Here is a 19,890-nt window from a genome sequence, read left to right as displayed (position 1 = left end):
CGGGCTTCCACGGTGGGAAGCCGTCAGTTTGCCTGTCCTGTAGGCCTGATAATTAACAGCCCCTAAGAATTAGTACTCTTGCAACTTCTGAACCAGTCCTAACTCCAGGTGCTGGGAGTGCTTTGAGCACCCAGGAAACAGAACGTTTCGTGGAGGGCAATAGAATTCCAGAGCTGGTAAATACTGATAAAAGTGATATTCCCAAACATTTTTTTTTTTTTTCCCCTCCTGTGTTTGGAAATAGTGATGCAGTTATGGCTGGTAGAGTAAGGGAATGGTTTTGGGAACAAAACTGACTCTGGATTGCAGTAAGACTTTTAAAGGCCTTGAACTCTGAAACGCGTATGGTACCACTTCCACCCAGCTCCCAGGATTTATGTCCTTTCCCCTATATATATATTTAAAAAACAAACAAATAAATAACAACAAAATAAACTACTCTGGAAAATAACTCTAAGGACGGACAAAGATCTGATTGTTCCCATTATCATGACTACTTAGCTTTTTCTGTCTTGGTCAAATATATATATCTGATAGTGTGCAAATTGATACAACCACTATGGAAAACTATTTGGCCTATTAAGCTAGATATATGTTTATCCTGGACCCAGAAACTTCATCCCTAGATGTATACCAAGCAGATATGCATACACAGCTTCTCCAAAATACATATACAGGAATGTTCCTTGCTGCATTATTTGAAAAGCTACAAATGAAACAACCCAAATGTTCATCAACAATAGATTCCATAAATGAATTGTGGTGTTAACCAAACCATCCTCTATAGCAGGGGTCAGCAAACTATGGCCCCTGGGCCAAATATAGCCCACTGCCTATCTTTTATGACTCATAAGTTAAGTATGTTTTTTACATTTTTAAATGGTTAGGAAAACATCAAAAAAAGAATAATGTTTTGTGCTACATGAAAATTATAAAGTATCTACATAATATCCTAAATTTTGCTTTTTGGTCTGCAAAACCTACAATATTCCCTATCTGGACTTTTACAGAAAAAAAAGGTTTTTCAAACCCTACTATAAAGTAATGAGAATGAATGAACTACAATTGCATACATACAACAACAAGGATGAACTCTATGCATTAGTTATCTGGTGTTGGTAACAAATAGCCCCCAAAATTGAGTGACTTAAAATAACACCCATTTATTATTTCACATTCTGTGGGATAGAGATTTGGGCACAGCTCAGATGGGCCGTCTGCCTCAGAGTCTTTTACAGGCCACAGTCAAGGTTGTTGGCTAGGCTGAAGTCATCTGTGGGGAAAGAATCCCAGAGAGCAGTTTCTAGGCTCTCGGCTTCATGTGGAAAGGTCTGGCTCAGGTAATAGATCAGCTAGTTGTGGCCATCAGCTATGACTAGTTGGCCATCATCTGTAATAAGTTAGCCAATTAGTCACTCATATAACTGCCATGGCTGTGCTTTTTGATTGGTTGGTTGGCTGGCAAAGAAGCGAACAGCAAATTGCACATCATGCAGCTCCTGCTTCATGTGTGTCTCACCCGGCCTCCAGTGAGACTGGGGTACAGGAAGACCCCTTGTTGGGATACTAGCGGATATTTCCTCCCTGTGTCTCCAACCCAGCCACCAGCAAGAATATAACAGTATGACTCCCCTCTCTATGGCTCCGTGGGCCTTCCTTTTTGGCCTCACCATATCCTGCGTTCTTATGCAGGGAGCGGCACCAGAGACCCTGTGTGACATCATCTCAATGTTCACTGGGGAAGGATCAGCTTCTAAGCTTGAATGGTTGTTGGCAGATTTCAATTCCTTGAAGTCTGTTGGGTGGAGGGCCTCAGTGCCTTGCTGGCTGATGGCCAGAGGCCATCCTCAGTACTTCATCACAGGGCCTATCCAACATGGCAGCCTGCTTTAATCATGCAAGCTAAGAAGGCAATAGCATCTCTCATCAAGATGGAAGTCACAACCTTTTGTAACCTAATCATGGAAATGCCATCTCCTCAACATTGCCATATTCTATTAGTCAGATGCAAGTTATTCAAGGGGAAAAAGATTAGACAAGGTCATGAATAACCGGAGGTGGGGATCATTGGGGTCATCTTAGAGGCTGCCTATCGTAACACACAATCAGAATGTTGAACAAAAGAAGCAAGACAGAAAGAAGTACATACGGTATGATTCCATTTATATAAAGTTCAAAAACCAGAAAAACATAATTTATAGCATTAGAAATCAGAATAGTGGTTCCTCCTAGTGTAGAGGGACTGGTAAAAAGGGGGGATAGTTTCTCAGTGTGTACTGGAAGGAAGCCCCACGATGGCATCTGGGGTGCTAGGGGAATTCTGATTCTTGAGCTGCATGCTGTTTATACACGTGTGTAATGTTTGTGAAAATGTTTTCAGTTGTATATGTGTGATTTGGGGAAGTTATTTGCATGTGTGTATGTGTGTGTTATACTCCAATGAAAAGTTTAAAAAAGGAATATATGCTGAGGTTCAATTAAATATAAGAAATGACCAATTCATTAGCAACTCTTTGAATATTTATGCCTTCTCTTTCTTTGCCGCAGCAAAGTGACAGTTCCATTTCATTTAAAAAGTGTATTTTGAGGACCTACCCTGTGTCAGGTACTTGTGATGTATGGTAGGCTGAATTTCTAGAAATGGCCTTTAAGATTCCATATCATAATCCACTGAATCTATGAACAGGATGAGACATTCCTCCTGTGATTGAATTAGAAGGCACAATTGACCTTAAAAATGGAAGATTGGGGCCGGCTTGGTGGCTCAGGTGGTTGGAACTCCATGCTCCTAACTCCCAAGGCTGCTGGTTCGATTCCCACATGGGTCAGTGGGCTCTCAACCACAAGGTTGCCGGTTCAACTCCTTGAATCCCGCAAGGGATGGTGGGCAGCACCCCCTGCAACTAAGATTGAACATGGCACCTTGAGCTGAGCTGCCACTTAGCTCCCAGATGGCTTAGTTGGTTGGAGCGCATCCTCTCAACTCCAAGGTTGCCGGTTCAACTCCCTCCAAGGATGGTGGGCTGTGCCCCCTGCAATTAGCAACGGCAATTGGACCTGGAGCTGAGCTGTGCACAACTAAAACTGAAAGGACAACAACTTGAAGCTGAATGGCACCCTCCACAACTAAGACTGAAAGGACAACAACTTGACTTGGAAAAAAGTCCTGGAAGTACACACTGTTCCCCAATAAAGTCCTGTTTCCCTTCCCCAATAAAATCTTTAAAAAAAAAACACAAAAATGAAGATTATTCAGGTGGGCCTAATCTAGTCAAACAAGAAATTTTATCCAGCTGACAGCAAAAGAGGAGGGCAGAAGAACTCAGAGATTCTAGGCATGAAAAAGACTCAACACATCAGTTACTCCTTTGAAGACAGATGGGGCCACATGAGTAGGGATACAGGCGGCCTCTGGCAGACGGCCAGCAAGAAAAAAGGGACCTCGGTCCTACAGCGATAAGGAACTGGATTCTGCTGACAACTGTCTGGAAATGAATTCTTCCCCAGAGGCTTTAGATAAGAGCCCAACCTACCTGACACCTTGATTTGGGTCTTGTAAAACCTGAACGGAGAATGCAGGTGAGCCCACCTATCCCTCTACGCTACAGAACTGTGACCTAATCAACCATTATTTTTTTAAAACTGCTAAATTTACCTATTTGTGTGTGTTAACTTGTTTACTTTGTTGTGCAGCAATAGAAACTAATACAAGATGCATCCTGAACAAAGCAGAGAATTATCCTGGCCCTATTTTTTGTGGGTGGAGACAGTTTAAAAAATAATGATCATATTCATGATACCAAATGCTGACAAGGTAAATCAGAATCTCTGGAGGTAGGAATCCCACCCTCCAATTCCCCCCCCCTCCTTTTTCCAAGTACTTCAGGAGATTCTAATCTGTAGCTTCTGTTGAGCAAGCTTGTTAAAGGGATAGGCCCCAAAATGCCTGGGTAAGAAGAGGAGACATGTCCTACATTCCCCTCTGTTACATGCTCTATTAACCTGTCTCTGAGTCTTGTCATCTTCTTGCAACACACCTGTTGCATATGGGCTTCATTTCTACTCCCTCTGTTCCCATGCTGGAAGAGTTAGACCTGTGTTTCATTTAGATAGTATCTCTGCCTCCACTGCTTCCACTGGGATAGCGATGGACAATGGGTTCTTTCACCAGCCACCAGCAGTCCTGTCACATTAAGTAAATACGTATTACGTGTAGTATGTGCTTATAAATAGTGACCGATGGAAGCAGGGCGTGAATGAACCACCTGATCATGTTCAGATCTACATTTTCCCCAATGGGACTGCAACTTGATGTTTTGTTTGTATTTGTTTTCATGGTCCATGCTCTTAGAAGTAGATGTTTTTGTACCTGGAGTCAATTCCAAAATGTCTTCAAGACAGTTCAGTATAGCGTTTGAGGCACAGGATATAGGAATTTCATTTACTAGGGAAGTCATGTTGAATATACCACTAAATTTAACAAAGCGGAGTCAGTGCTTAGGTAGGGTTAGATCCTCAAGTAAAAGTATAGAGCAGAAATCAGGAAGGGACAACTGTGTGCTTGGAAATGCTTTATGTTGCCCCTTAAAATATAGGACATGTAATTTTATGTGCACAACCCTAGCACACAGAGTAATTTCCTAGCACACCAAAATGTGAAAACATAAAGGAAAGACTACAAGGAAAGCCTTTATAGGGGTGACTGTATATTCAACACAGTCTGCCTTTAAAATAATCAAATTCCTAGTTCTGACTAGGGGATGGTTAGACAGTTTCCTTTTTTTTTTTTCTTTTGGACTCTAATACCTTAATAGGCTTTTTGGTTTGGTGAGGATTAAATGGGGTAATTAAAGCTCCGTCTTAGAGTAGAGGGAGGTCTCTGAAGAAATGGAAGTTTATGCAATAGACTTATCGTACCTGTGAATGAAATACTTATAAAGTAGTTGCAATTTGCCAGAAAGTCTTCTAAGTGCTTTAAAGACTCCCTGGCATTCTGTCTTTGAAGGCCACATGCTTAACCACTGCGCTATGCTACCTTTCTAATTTCCTACATATGGTGTTTCTGCCACAGGCAGTTTTGGGGAGGGGCAGGCTGAAGTCACAACTTGGTGCCTGGGTTGTGGCTGTCAGGTGTGAGCCGAAAGGAGCCCCGTCCTTATGCCTCTCTTCTTGAAAGGCGGGGGAGTAATATGGATAAAACCTCGGTAGCCCTTTATTTTTAAGAAGCTCTATGTTTTCTTATGTTCCCACAGGCAGAAAAAGAACCCCAGCATAATGTGTTGTCGCAGAAGAAAAGGATGGGGTTGAGCCTTCGTGGTTAGAGATGAAAAAGGTCCATCAGTTGACAGAAAGCGAGAGTCAGGGGAATTCATGTAGTCGGAGCCCAATAAAAGGCACTCCAGGTGCTGATGACAGATGACTGCCCTCAGACACCTGAAGGCATGATCTAGGGCTCAATCCCAATGTCTGCCAAACTCAATGAAGTTAAAGACAAATGGGACATCCCGGATGATTTAGATTGCACGTGGGTGAGGAAGAATGCACATTGGGAGATAAGGCAAGCATTAGCATAGTGCAGCCCGAGATTTGGCCTCCTTGCTTTTTCCAGCCCGTGGTCACGGTTAGAGAAAAATTTGGCATATGAAAGGCACTTCTGTGAAGTGTGGCTTTATTCAAGGACATGCAAATCTTATGGGGGTGGGGGAAATTAGCTTATTTTTGCCCCCCCCCGTTTTAAATCTAATGGAGGGGGGGTATCTGTTAGGAGTCTTTAGTGATGCAGTGTTCATATATTTGTTCAGGTGATCTCTGCCTAACACTTCTATGGACTTGGGGGTCCTTCATTCTCATCCCGTGGGCTAGTCTCAGCAAAAAGCAAAACCACCCATAAATCTTCCCCGAGGCCCTGGTTCCTTACAGTGTGGATTTCCATGTGCTGTATGCATTGTGACTCAGCTTTGGAGGTATAGTGACGAAGTAAGAAATACCCTGGCTCCTGGAAGCATATAGATCTGAGTATGAAATCTGCCTCTCATCACATACCAGCTGGGTGGATTGAAATAAAGTAATTAACATCTCTGGCCTTGCTTTTCTCATCCATAAAAGGGTCCTAATATATCCTCCTCAGGGACTTTTTTGAGGATAAGTTTTCTATCTGTCTAACAAATTAACCCCAGATATAGTGGTTTAAAGTATTATAGTAAACATTTGTCATCTCACACAATTTCTGTGGGTCAGGGATTCTGAGAATAGCTTAGCTGGCTGGTTCTCTGGCTCAGGGCATCTCATGACGTTGCCATCAAGATGTCAGCCAACGCTGCACTCATCTGAAGGCTCGCCTGCGGCCAGAGGACTCACTTTTATGGCTTCTCACTCACTTAACTTTGTAAGTTAGTGCTGGCTGTTGGCAGGAGGTCTCAGTACCTCCCAGCATGGACCTCTATAGGAGACTGCTAGAGTGTCCTCACAAGACAGCTGGCTTTCTCCAGAGAGAGTGATCGAAAGAGCAAAGAAGAAACCACAATGTCTTTTTTGACCTGGTCTTAGAAATCATGCGCCATCTCTTCCACCTATTCTACTTGCTAGAGGCAAGCCATTGAATCTGGCTCTCATTCAATGGGAGGGACATTAGGCTCTACTTTTTGAGGGGAGTGCCTAAGAATTTGTGGACATTTTTTAAATCACCACAAAGAGCTACCCTAAGTAAAATTCCTAGAATAAAATAAGTGTTCAGTAAAGGAATGCAAATATTATTTAAAGGCTTAAATAGTATCTTGTTCTACTCTGTCTCTCCAGTACTTAGCACAGTGCTCGGCATATAGCAATCATCTTAAAGAATGAGCTAACATTGATGAAATAATGAGCTAAATCTGTTGCTTGCTTTACTTATGTCAAGGATTGTGCTCAGCATTTTCGACAGTTCATTTCATCTTCTCAATAACCATGGGAAATGGATACCACTCTATTATTATCCCAATTTTACAAATGGGAAAACTGAAGTATGCCAAGAGAAGTTAAATGATTTGTTGGATATTAACATGTGGGGAGGGGGTCTTAATAGAACCAAAAATCGGTCTCAAATGGTCAACTGTAGGATGTAGCTTTTAACCACCAAATCATGGGTCTTCCCATTGACTAGGGACTCTAAAATTATTCACGTGAAATACTCCTGCCTCTGATACTTCTTTGTCCTTAAATATTTTAAGAGTGGGAGAAAATGATACTTGAATTGTGAAGTCTGTTTTTCAGGCCCTTCTCTCAAAGGTAGAATGCTGTCAAAATTGCCAGCTGAAATTTCACAGTGTGAAGGGCAGGAATTTTTTCCTCACACTCTTCCTTTCTCCACTATTTGTTAAACTCTTCCACAGCCCTCTACTTTTTTCTGTTCTACGCGTTAGCTTTCTCCTTGAAACTGAGGTTTAAAGGTCTTTAGGCTAAGTGCAAGTTTGAACAAAAACACCACACTAGATGATTTTAAAGGTCATTTCCTGCTCTAAAGTTTTGTGATTATGTGAGTCCTCCTTCTTCCTGCTTTCTCGTCCTTATAGAAATTCGTGACCAAGACCTGTCAATTCATTCTTAACAATTACTCCCTTGACTCTCCTTTTTTCATCCCTTAGCCAATGTCCTGATTCTACTACACCTGGTAAGGATTGAGATGGAAACATTGTAGCAGTCTCTTAACAAGGCTCACATCTTCAGTTATTCTTACCTCCAAATTATCCTGTATCCCATAACCATGTAGACCTCCCAGAATATCATCTTTGGTGATGTCACCCTGCTGTTAAATTTAAACCCTTCAATTGGCTGCATAGCAGTTCTTACACAGAGGACCACAGATATTTGTACATTATCAAAGGGTAGCTTTTGGAGACTATAGTCTTACGAGAAGTTAAATAGTTTTCTTTACTATTTCCTGAAGGCTCTGGCATGCTCATGTGTAATGTGAATCTTCCCGAGGTTTTTTTCTCTTGGGTTTATGGGCAAGCACTGGTTTTAGGTCAGGAAACTCTGGAGTTATCCATTGAAAAGCTGTTTCTTACCACGGTGCCTCTTCCCTGACACGTCTCACTTGGTCATACGCCCTTACGCACTGGACAGCACCTTCATATAGAAAAATCAGGAAAATCATTCCTCAATGGACTGTTATCTATTTCTCCTTTACTGTCTGACCCTCAGCCTCTCCTCTGCAGAATATCAAGATATGTGTGTACATCTTCTCAACTTTCGTAATGGAAAGATTGGGTATTAAGAGGGAATTAATCCACGGAGGATTTTTAGGGCATAGAAACTACCGTGTACAATCTGGTAATGGAGGATGCATGTCATTGCATTTGTCCAAACCCACGGCATCTACAACGCCAAGAGTGAACCCTGATGGAAACGATGGCTTTGGATGATTGTAATGTGTCCATGTAGGTTCAGCAGTTATAACAAAAGTACCATCTGGCGGTGGGGATAATGATATCGGAGGAGGCAATGCATGTGTGTAGGCGGTGGGGATGTGGGAATTCTCTGTGCCTTCTGCTCAATTTTGCTATGAGCCTAAAACTTCTCTGAAAAATAAAGTCTATTTCAAAAGAAAAAAATGAAAGCCAAGTACTACATCTAACTTCCTCAGGGTCCAAAGGGCTGTGTGTGTGTGTGTTGACTAGAAGTCAACCCTTCACAGATGGGTCCTCTATGAGCACATCCAGTTTCTAATCCAACCTCTCTATCCTTCGTTTTGCCTCTCTGTCCTAGCGAGCTTTACCTTCTAGACTTCTTCATTGAAATTCCATTCATGTGCTGGGAAACCCAACTCCTACCTGTTGACTCTTTCCAAGACCCATTGTGGTTCCCCCGATGCAGACATTCCCCCAAGTGCAGGTTGTTGAGTCCAGTATAGCATTCTGGGGTTTTCCTTTGGACAATCAGTGATTTCCTCTGCTAACCCAAGGAGCTATAGAATGGTAAAGGGAAAGGGAGGGGTCTTGGTGCTTCAAATTTTACAGCATCATTCAGGTGGGCATGCACCCTCCAAGTCAGATCTTTATGATGGTTTTCTGAAAGGCACACCTTTTAAAAAGCCCTATGAGTCCTGCTAGAACAGCGTAAAGCTTGCCCTAACATTCTTTTAATTCCCAGGGAAAACACAGTCCCTCGAATCACTACCGAAAAGCAAAATGCTTTCTAACTGCTTTATAATTTGCAATATAACTTTTTCTCCCTCTGAAGGCAGTACATTTCATTATCATGCAGGGCAATGTTACATTCCTTCCATGCTGTTAGCTTGTATCGCTTTGGACATGATGGATAAAGAAAGGAGCTGTGTGTTTCCAGAAGACTGCTCCCTCTGTCATGTCAAGAGCACATTTGAAGAACCATTTAAGCAAGTAAGTCGTCAGGCCCTATGCTGGGCAGTAGACTGGGTAACATGAATAATACAAGTTTCCTGTTCTTACAGGTGGCCTTAAAATATATTTATCCTTTCATTTCATAAATCAAGTACATCCTGAGCACATACTGTGTGCCACGTAGTATCAAGGATGGTGGGGAGTGCTTTAGACTGGGTTCCCCAGAAATAGACCCTAAGATTGAGAATTATGAATTGTATGCATGTTTATTGGGTAATATTCTTGGGAGATGCACCTGAAAGAAGGTGAGGATAGCAGGATTGAGCAGGGAGAGGAGCAGACACTGAATGTGGTTGTCACTGCGGCCTAGTGTAGTCCTACTAGGAGCTCTGCAGCTGAGATTACCCATCAGAGGTATTCCCAAGAGGCAAGGAGGTCAGGCCTTTGCATGGACATGTTACCCAGCCATTGAGAGCCCAGAGTCCCTGAGAGGGACTTTAACCATGGGCAAGGCAGCTTGTTGCAGTCTAGGCAATGACCAGCGAGGGGAATGGCTTTGAGCCATTGGCATCCCTGGGAGTTGGGGGATGTGGAGTAATCTGTGTGAGAATGCAACAGTCTTGGGATGTAGCTGGAACAAGGTTCTGGTCATGCCCCCAGGGGCTTCATCGTCTGGTTGACGAGGCAGAGCAGCACATAGGTAAATGCAGGCAGGTGGTGCGTGCTGTGAAAACATAGTGCGGGCGTATCTAACCCCATCTTGGGGGTCCTAAGGAGATTCCCCAAGGAGGTAAGGACAGTTGTGAAATAAGGAAGTGGGCATGTGAAGGCAGTGGAAACTGTTAACAAGAAAGAGTCTTCCTGGGAAAGGGGGCGACATGCTCAAAGGATGAGAACATGGCATAGGGACCCCTGCAGAGTTCGGAATGGCTGCAGTGGGACATACAGTAGAAGAGGTGCAAGGTGGGGTAAAGGAGGGGACCAAAGGTCTGCGCCTGAGCCTGAAGGAGCAGGGATGCCAGCTCCCTGGCACTGCTAGGACAGTCACGGTTCCCAGCAGGGAGGTACAGGACAAAATTTGCACTTCAGGAAGATCATTCTGGCTGCAGTACTGAGAAAGGAATCAGATAAAAGAGCAATACAGGGGGCCCCTGTGAGTGACTGCTGGCGGCTAGTTTGTCAGTTTCCAGTGAGAAATGACAGTGACTTAAAATGGAGCCATGTCAGGTGGGATGGAGAGAAATGGATGGATTTGAGAGATATTAAGGAGGCAAAATCCATAAGTCTTGACTGATTGGATATGGGTCTTTAGGGAAAAAGAAGAGTCAGCTTCAGATTTGTCTTTGAGCTGGAGCAGACTGGCAGTAGTGTGAAGGATGGATCTGAAAGTGTCCAACTGAAACCAGGGAACCAATTAGAACCATGATAAACAATGTATATTTGTACAGAGACTCATTCAGGAAACACACACACACACACACACACACACACACACACACACACACACTTATGACCATTCTCATTTTATCCAAATGAAAATAATGTTCCAGAAAACTATGACAATAATATGCATATTCTTACTACTTAAATTACCTGTGTTAGGAGAATGTCAGTGAGAAAATTGGCCCTGCTTTTAGCCAATTAAATATTCACATCTGGACCAAGTTTAGACATAGCAACACGGAGACTGCTTGTTATTTTTTTTTGGTTCCTATCTGTGTGGTGCTTTGGATTTCACAAACAACATTCTAGAGCATGCTTTTTTTTTTTAGCCTTGATGCAACCCTGCAGGTAAGAATTATTACATTTCCAATATACACAAGCAGAGACAGAGGCTCAGAGGACTGGAATAACTTCATTTCCCAAGTGGCACAGTTGAATCTAGAATGTTGACTCCATTCAGTGCAGCATTTCCTAAGGTTGCCGCGGCTGTTTGCCAGGCATCGCACAGAGATTGAATCAATGCGCCCATCTCCTGCTTCCTTCAGCAACCTGGGCCTCTCTGTCTGCTGGTTATAGTATTGTCTGTCCGCTTAGAAGCAGAGAAGCTGAGATGGGCAGGGAATGCCTTATTGCAAGGGAGCCTGACACTGCCGGTTTCTCCTGAAGGAGCAGACCACCTGAGCATTCTTGCCATCTGACCGCATGCAGACCATTTCTGGGGGCTCTGCTTTGGGCTATCCTGTCAGGCAGGCTTCGGCTTGGGTGTATACTTGGAGCTCAGGAGGTGAGCAAGGTAGAGATTATTTCCCCAGATGAAGGTCCCTGTGCTTTGTAGGGTCCAAAAACCTTCCCACCGGGATGAACTTGGTTTCTGGGTAGTATATTATAGCCAAATACATTAACCATAGCTAAAAGAGCTCTCCCTCACAAATCAGGGATCCTGTAATCTCCAGCATTAGATGACTTTACCCTTAACTAGAGCAGGGATGAGAACTGTAAGAAAGGGGAGAGGCGGGAGGGGGAGGAAAGTGGAAGGATCCTTTCTGAAACTGCCTCTTCTGGCTGCACTTCCTGACCAAACAATGGCCTCCTTTTCAGCAGGCACTTCTAGTGTCAGGTTTTCAAGTGCAATGAGAAGGGAGCTTGTTTCTTAACCTGGCAATTTAGAAATAGAAGATATAATTAAATATGATTATGGATAAGTTTGAAGTAAATTTTCTGAATATAAACACACAGGTACAAATGCAGGCTTTTCAGGATTATTCATTAGTCTCTTCACAAGCACTTTGTAGTCTTTTTTTCCCCTCCAGCTTTATTAAGATGTAACTGGCATATAACATTATATAAGTTTAAGGTGTACAATGTGTTGATTTGATACACTTATGTTTTGCAAAATGATTACCATCATAGCGTTAGCTAACACCTCCATCACACCACATAATTACCATTTGTGTGTGTGTGGTAAGAACATTTAAGATTTACTCTCCTAGCAACTTTCAAGTATATAATACAGTATTATTAACAACAGCTACCAGGCTGTACATTAGATTCTCAGAACTTATTTGTTCTGTAACTAGAAATTTGTAGTCCGTCTCCCCCTCTTCCAGCCCTTGGTACCACCACTCTACTGTGTCTACAACTGCAACTTTTTCACATTATACATACAAGTGATATCATACAGTATTTGTTTCTCTCTGACTTATTTCACTTAGCATAATGCCCTCAAGGTCCAGGTCCATCCATGTTGTCACATATGGCAGAATTCCCTTATTTCTCATGGTTGAATAATATTCCATCGTGGATATATGTATTATATATATGTAAGATATATAATATACACATGAGTATATATAATATATAATATATAATATATAATATATAATATATATAAGATACATATAGTATATAATGTACATATATAACATATATATCATATACTATATAATATATACTCATGTATATATGTTATATACGTGCGTATATATTACATATAGTATACACGTGTATACTATATGTAATATATATTATATATACAATATATTATATATATACTCATGTATGTATGTAATATATACATAATATATAATATACAATATATTATATATACATGTGTAAACTATATGTAACATACATACATATTCATGTGTATATATAATATACATTACATATGCATATTATGTTTTATATATATATACATATATATATATATATATATATATATATATATATACACACACATACACAAACACATACCAGGGGTGCCAAAAAAATGTATACACATTTTAAGAGCTGTTATCTATGCTCAAGCTTAGATAATCACCGTAGCGTTCACCGTAATCAGAAGTGTCTGGATGCTGATGGTAACCACTTTGGGCACCTCTTGTAATTGCAGAAGTCAAACGTGACTTGTATTCATCTTTTGTTGTCAATATATATTGAGTATTACAATTAATACAGTTTTTTCCTTTCTTAAAATGTGTATACATTTTTTGGCACCCTCTGTATGTATCCTGTCTATTCCAAAATAGGTAAGTAGACTCCCATGGGTGCATCAAAGTGCATTGCTCTCTGGTTTGTTTTTTGCTGTACTGCTCCTGCCCTTTCCCTAGAATCTTCTCCGAGGACATGTCTGAGGCCAAGCAATCCTCCAAAGGCAGTGATTTTGAATGAGTTTCCCTTCTGACACACTCCTATCAGTGTAAGCACATTTTGACAAAACTCTCGACTAAGAACCTGTCTCCCATAGCTATAGAAGAGATAAGACAGGCTGCAGATGCCGTATGATTCCCAGCATGGCCCAATGACACCTCTCCCACTCTTCTCTTCAGGCATAGGCAGCACTATAACAGCAATCATCTTGGGGTGCATTCTAATTTGTTTAACCTTAAAGTTAGGTTGCTATGCATCTTATTTCACAAATGCATGAGTGCTAAATATGTCACACGTGTGTGTGAAAATCTTAAGGCATTCACCAGAAAAAAGAAAATCACTGGAAATAGTAAATGAGTTCAGCAAGGTCACAGGATCCACGATCGATATACAAAAATCAATGGTAATTTTATATACTGACAATGAGCAAACTGAAAATGAAATTTAGAGAACGATTCCATTCGTAATAGCACCAACAGGCATAAAATACTTAGCAATAAATTTAACAAAAGAAGTGTAAGACTGTTACCCTGAAAATGACAAAACATTGGTGACAGAAATTAAAGAAGATCTAAGTAAATGAAGAGACATGTCATAGTATGAATTAAAAGATGTTAGTTCTCCTCAATTACTATTAAAATCCCAGCTGGTATCCTTGCTGGGACCACTGTTGTTCCCTCATGAGAGGCTCAGGCTGTCTCTCTTCTGGGCCATCCCATCAGCCAGAAGCTGAGCCAGAGTTGGTTTCTCCAGATCCAGATATTTGTGCTTTGTAAAAGCTGAAAAGTTTCAGTTGAGATTGGCTTTCCAGTCATATGCTATAGATAAATGAATTAAATGTAACTCAACAAGGCCCATGTATATCCTGAATGAGCACATACTGTAACCTCCTAGGGTCAGAGAAGCTCAAAAAACATCATTCGTCAAATGAAAGGACAAGCTATATATCTCCTTGAGAAAAGTGTTGTAAATCAGAAATATTATAAAGGACTTACTCGTATATCCATAAAATATTAAACAAACAAACAAACAAACAAAAAAACCTCTTGCATCTCAATAATAAGACAAATAACCCAATTAATACATGGGCACATTACCTGAATAGACTTTTCACTAGAGAAGATTATATGGAGGGTCAATAATACATGAAAAGATGCTCAACATCATTAGTTATTAGGGATATGCCATTTAAAACCACAATGAGATACCACTTCCCATGCAATAAAATGGCTATAATAAAAGACAAAAGCAAATGTTGAGAGGGATGTGGAGAAACTGGAACTGTCACATTGCTGGTAGGGATGTAAAATGGTGCGACCACTTTGGAAAACAGATTTTCAGTTTCTTACAAAGTTACCATATGACCCAGCAACTCCCAAAATGAAAATCTGTACACAAAAAGACTTAAAGGAATATTCACAGCGTTATTGTAACACAAAAGCCCAACCTAGATCCAAATGCCCATCAAATCGTGACTGCATAAACAGAATATCCATATATTGGAATACTCCTCAGTAATGAAAAAAATCAAACTTCTTATATAACATGAATGAACCTCGAGAACATTATGCTAAGTGAAGGAATTCAGAAGCAAAAAAATTGCATATTGAGTAATTCTCCATCCAGAGGAGACTTATCTATAGGGACATAAAGCATATCAGTGGTTGCTGGGGCAGGAACTGGGAGCAGTAATCCACTGTAAACAGGCAGAGGATGGGGGGAGGGGGAGGGAGGCAGTTCTTGGGGTGATGAAAATGTTTTAAAACTGAATTGTGGTGATGTTTGTGCATCTGTAAAAATTTACCGAAAAATCACGGACTTACATTCTTACAGTAGGTGAATTCTATGAGTTTTATACCTTCATAAAGCTGTTAAATAAAAATAAAAATAACCAAGACAGAATGGAGAGTGGGAGTTATAGATGAAACAAGTTTGGCAATCTAGTGATAATTCTTGAGGCTCGGTGATGGGTAATGAAGGCTCGTTATATTTTTTCTTTTCACCCTTTGTGTGCATTTGAGAATTTCATCATAAAGATTTGAAAGGAAATGATAAAAAGGGAATGTTACAGTTCTTTATTTTTTTTTTAAAGGAAATGAAATCTATCAAAAGGCTGGAGGAAACATCCATCTGTCATTATAGAGGCCTCTTGCTAGGGCCCAGGGGGTGCTTCAGGCCAGCAGGCTCATGGTGAATTGACCGTTATCTGGTGTGAATGGTCTTTAGAAAGAAGTCAGCCATGTTGCGTTTATGCCGAGGCTGCAGCATGAATGTTTTCTGTGGCACTCAGGTCTGAGGTCTCACGTATAGGCCAGCCTCCCTGGGTCCCCTGTCAATGAAGGATCCTGGGCATCATTCCCCTCTGAGTCCTGCTCTATTTGTTCCCAAACAGGGTGTGACTTTTTGACACCAGGTTGAACCACAGACCTACATCCTCTTCTCAGTCATGGGAGTAACTTCTCCAGGCTCATGTCAGTTACCTTACCTTCGTCCCCAGAGTTCGGCCTTCACCAAGGCCAGGAAAGGAGTCCATCCTGCATCCATTGCTTTGTGTTGTGTTCATGTTCATATAAGGTAGGGATTGAAAAAATGTTTTCTGATTTAAATGTGTGTGTGTGTGTGTGTGTGTGTGTGTGTGTGTAGTTACACAGAGAATAATACACAAGTAACTTTCATCTTTTCAAATTTGTTGTCTGCGTGCACGCCTGAATACCTTCACTCATTTAGTCATTCATAAAACAAATATTTGTTGAGCTCCTCTGATGAATGTTAGGCACTATGAGCAGCCTGCAGGGGCCCGGTTGTTACGCAGCTTTGAATCTAGGGCTTATGTTTCCAAACTTCAATGTGTGAAAGAATCACATGGAGATACTGTCAAAATGTAGATTCTGATTCCATGCAGCATGGGTTTACATGCTGCTTGAGACTTGCGTTTCTAGCAGATTCCCATGGGATGGAGTTGCTGCTGTTATACAAATACTTTGAGTTGTTTAAGGTCCTAGTGTGGAAAGTTGGAAAACACAAAAATGGATTGCTCACCAGTTTCCGTACTGAATTATGTGCAACATGCTTCTCATCCTTGCTAAGGGATGGTCATTGTCACACTGTACCCTGAGGGACCCCACACTTGTCACTTGGCTCCCAGGTAAATTATTTCTGTCTCTGGTCGTGGAGACCACCCTGGCTAAGCAGCCTACATGGACCACACCCTTTAATGTCTGCACTGTCTGTTCACACATGTTGTGGCTTCTCTGATTAATTCACAGGTCAGGACTTGTGTGTCAGCCTTCCTCTGGGGATCTGATCCTGTTTTGCACTTCAAAGGCCCACGTGGCAGGTATCAAAAGTATATCTAGAGTTTTGGAGCTGAACTGGAGCCTTTTCTCTTCTTATACTTTAACTCTTTCCTGCTCAGCCCTTCTAGGTTATAGGAAAGACTGGTGGGGGCGGGGGAGTGCCTTGTATTTTTCTTAGGTTTTACATGCCTTGTTCCCCCTCAAAAGCAATCTCTCTCTGTGTAGGTGTTGCACAGGGGTTCATTCTAGGCAGGCCCTGTGGTTGGGGTTCCACAGAGCAGATTCTTCTAAACCGTGCGGTGACACCGGCATTTATTTGCCCAGCCACCTCTGGAGATGTAAGGTGGTGCCAGAATATAGGAATTCTGCTTCTAGGAATCCACTCTACAGAGATCACTTGAAAGGCAGGCAAAAATCTGTAAAAGGAAGTTCAGTAAAACATTATTATAATAGTACACGCTTAGGGAAACCGTCCTCAATATGTGTATTCGTTTTCTGTTGCTGCTATAACAAATTACTGCAAATGTACCATAGTGACTTTCAATCACACATATGTGTTTTCTTACAGTTTTGGAGGTCAGACATCTGAAATCAGTTTTGCTGGGTTAAAGTCAAGGTGTCAGGGCTGGTTTGTTCTGGGGTCTCTGAGGGGATAATTGCTCCCTTGCCGCCTTCAGGTTTACTGGCTGACCACGTTCCTTGGCTTCTGGACCCCTTCCGCCATCTTCAGTGCATGTAACTTCATCCTCTGCTTCTGTCATCATTGCCTTCTCCTCTTTGACTCATCCTCTGTCCCTTTGAAAAGACTGTTGTGCTTTTATCATGTCTGTGTAGATCATCCAGGATAATAGTCTCATTTTTTAATCCTAATCTCTTAAAATGAAGATCCTTAACTTAATCACACCTACAAAGTGCTGTTGCCATATCAGGTAACATTCACAGGTTGGGGTTTAGGATGAGGACATGTTTGGGGGACCATCGTTCAGTTTACCACAGTATCAAACCAAAGGAAGTCGTTAATTGTGTTATATGCACTCAATAGAATATTATACAGCCAATAAATCTTTTAAATAACATTTACTGAAAACAAAATTATCATACTTTATTCAACATTTGTCCACTAAATCTAATACTTCTGATGTTCCAGGTCTTGTTCAGAGCAATGGGAGATGGTCAAAAATGAAGGTCAGATGTCTTATACTGGGGGTGCCAAAACATGTATACAAGTGGACACTTTGGTCATTGTTGCTCAAGCAGTAGTTCCCTGTAATCAGAAGTGTCTGGATGCTGATATGAACCACTTTGAGCCCCTCTTGTCATTGCAAAAGTCAAACATGACTAGTATTCATCTTTTGTTATCAGTATATGTTGAGTATTATAATTTAAATAGTTTTTTTTCTTAAAATGTGTATACATATTTTTTGGCACCCTCTGTATCTTACGTCCTAGTCAAGGAGATAACAAACAAGTAAACAAATTAATAAGCATAGTGATTTCAACTAGTGATAAATGTTATAATGCAAATTGGGAGTGAGGAGAGGTGACCTTGCAGGGGATTTAAGAAAGGCTTTCTGAAGAGATTACATTTCCACTAAAACCTGATGAAGAGAAGGAACCAACAACATGCAGACCAGTGGACAGTGTGGGGAAGTGGACAGGCTTCTAGGAAGACACTTGCAAAAGGGACAGACTCTGCAGTTTATCTTCTTGGACTTTTAACTTCTGCCTTTCTACCTGTCTCTTCTCTTTCTCTCTGGAACATGGGCAAGGTCCTGGAGATGGATCAGTGCCTTGCAACCATAAGATTGAGAGTTTTAGTGTAAGGATTTGGGAGCAGGAAGGTAGAAGTACTCAGGATCCTAAAGGCATTATGTAGCTGTTACACTCATTTTGGAATACCCATCTTCAGATTCCTGTTTGGTCAGGCCACTCTAACCAAGTTTCCATGATATGAATTGGAATCCAATCTCTAAGTGATAAATGTACTGTTAAGTATTTGTTATATGTCAGACAAGATTCTAAGGATATTACATGTATTAACTCACTCGTTTACTTCTTACACTAATCCTGTGAAGAAGGCTTTACTTTTATTTGCATTTGACAGATAAGAAAACTAAGGAGTGAAAAGGTTAAGTAATTTTCTAGTAAGTGATGGAAGATGCCTCTCTCTCTCTCTCTCTCTCTCTCTCTCTCTCTCTCTCTCTCTCTCTCTCTCTCTCTCGGTTTTCTAGTGATAAGCACATGGGTGTGGGTGTGTAGATAGGGAGATATAGGTGGAGACACCCTAGAAAAAAAGACTGGAAGGAAGTATACCAAATATGTTAGACGTTTTATCTCTGAGCAATAGTTTATATGCAATTTTTCTTTATATTTTTCATTTTCCAATATTTCTACAGTGAATATGTTTTACTTTTATAGGCAGCAGAATAATTAAAATACAAAAGATAGTGTGGTTTAGCATTGTGGTGTTTAGAAGTAGATTTAATATCACATTAGGTGTTCTTATCAAAGAGAGAAAGGGTCATAGTATAGCTATTGCAGCCACAAGAGAAATCATACTAAGCTGAGCTGTGGAAATTAAGTCATGGAGCAGATTAAGTTCCTAGGCTTCTAGGGCATAATTATGGCTTCCTCATCCTAGCTCAGTCATATATCCACCAATTGATGATGTCTTCTAGGAATAGTCCTATTCAAATAGCAAAACTTGTCAGCTTTTCCAAACCCTGGCATTGTAGAGAAGCAGCTTTTTAGCACACAGTTTGCCTGTTTGTTTAAAGGTGCCCCCCACGTCTGGATTCTGTATGGCAAGTTGGCTTTCTGTGAAGAATTTCCCTTGTCAGACATGACATCATTGAGTTTATTTATTTTGGAGAACACTCAGAGAAATACTACCCCTGTGTTAACTATGTGTGGATGTAAGTTGCAGAACAACAAATCATCAGAAGGCAAATTCACTTATCAAATTCTTAGTCTGTGGAGCTGTGCAAAGCTGAACCACATAAATTATTCTTATGCACCCTTTGCGGGAGTCTGCAAATAAGGTGATGGCAGTCAAAATCCAATTGGGGACCCCCAAACAACCTTTTAAACTCCAAATCCTGAAAGTGTCAGGAGCCATTTTTGAAAACTCTAGATTCTACCTCTCTGCAGGCAGTGAACATTTATTT

At 41.1% G+C, this 19,890-nt stretch overlaps 1 protein-coding gene across 1 annotated transcript in view; it reads left to right on the top strand.

The window, feature by feature from the left end:
- The window catches only part of COLEC10 (collectin subfamily member 10), a 412,450-nt gene that overhangs the window by 1,079 nt on the left and 391,481 nt on the right, over positions 1-19,890 (top strand). The gene's annotated exons all lie outside the window — the stretch shown is intronic.

Source organism: Rhinolophus hipposideros (genome assembly GCF_964194185.1).
Source record: "Rhinolophus hipposideros genome assembly, chromosome: 13".
NCBI classification, from domain to species: domain Eukaryota; kingdom Metazoa; phylum Chordata; class Mammalia; order Chiroptera; family Rhinolophidae; genus Rhinolophus; species Rhinolophus hipposideros.
This window is presented reverse-complemented; position numbering and strand designations above follow the sequence as displayed.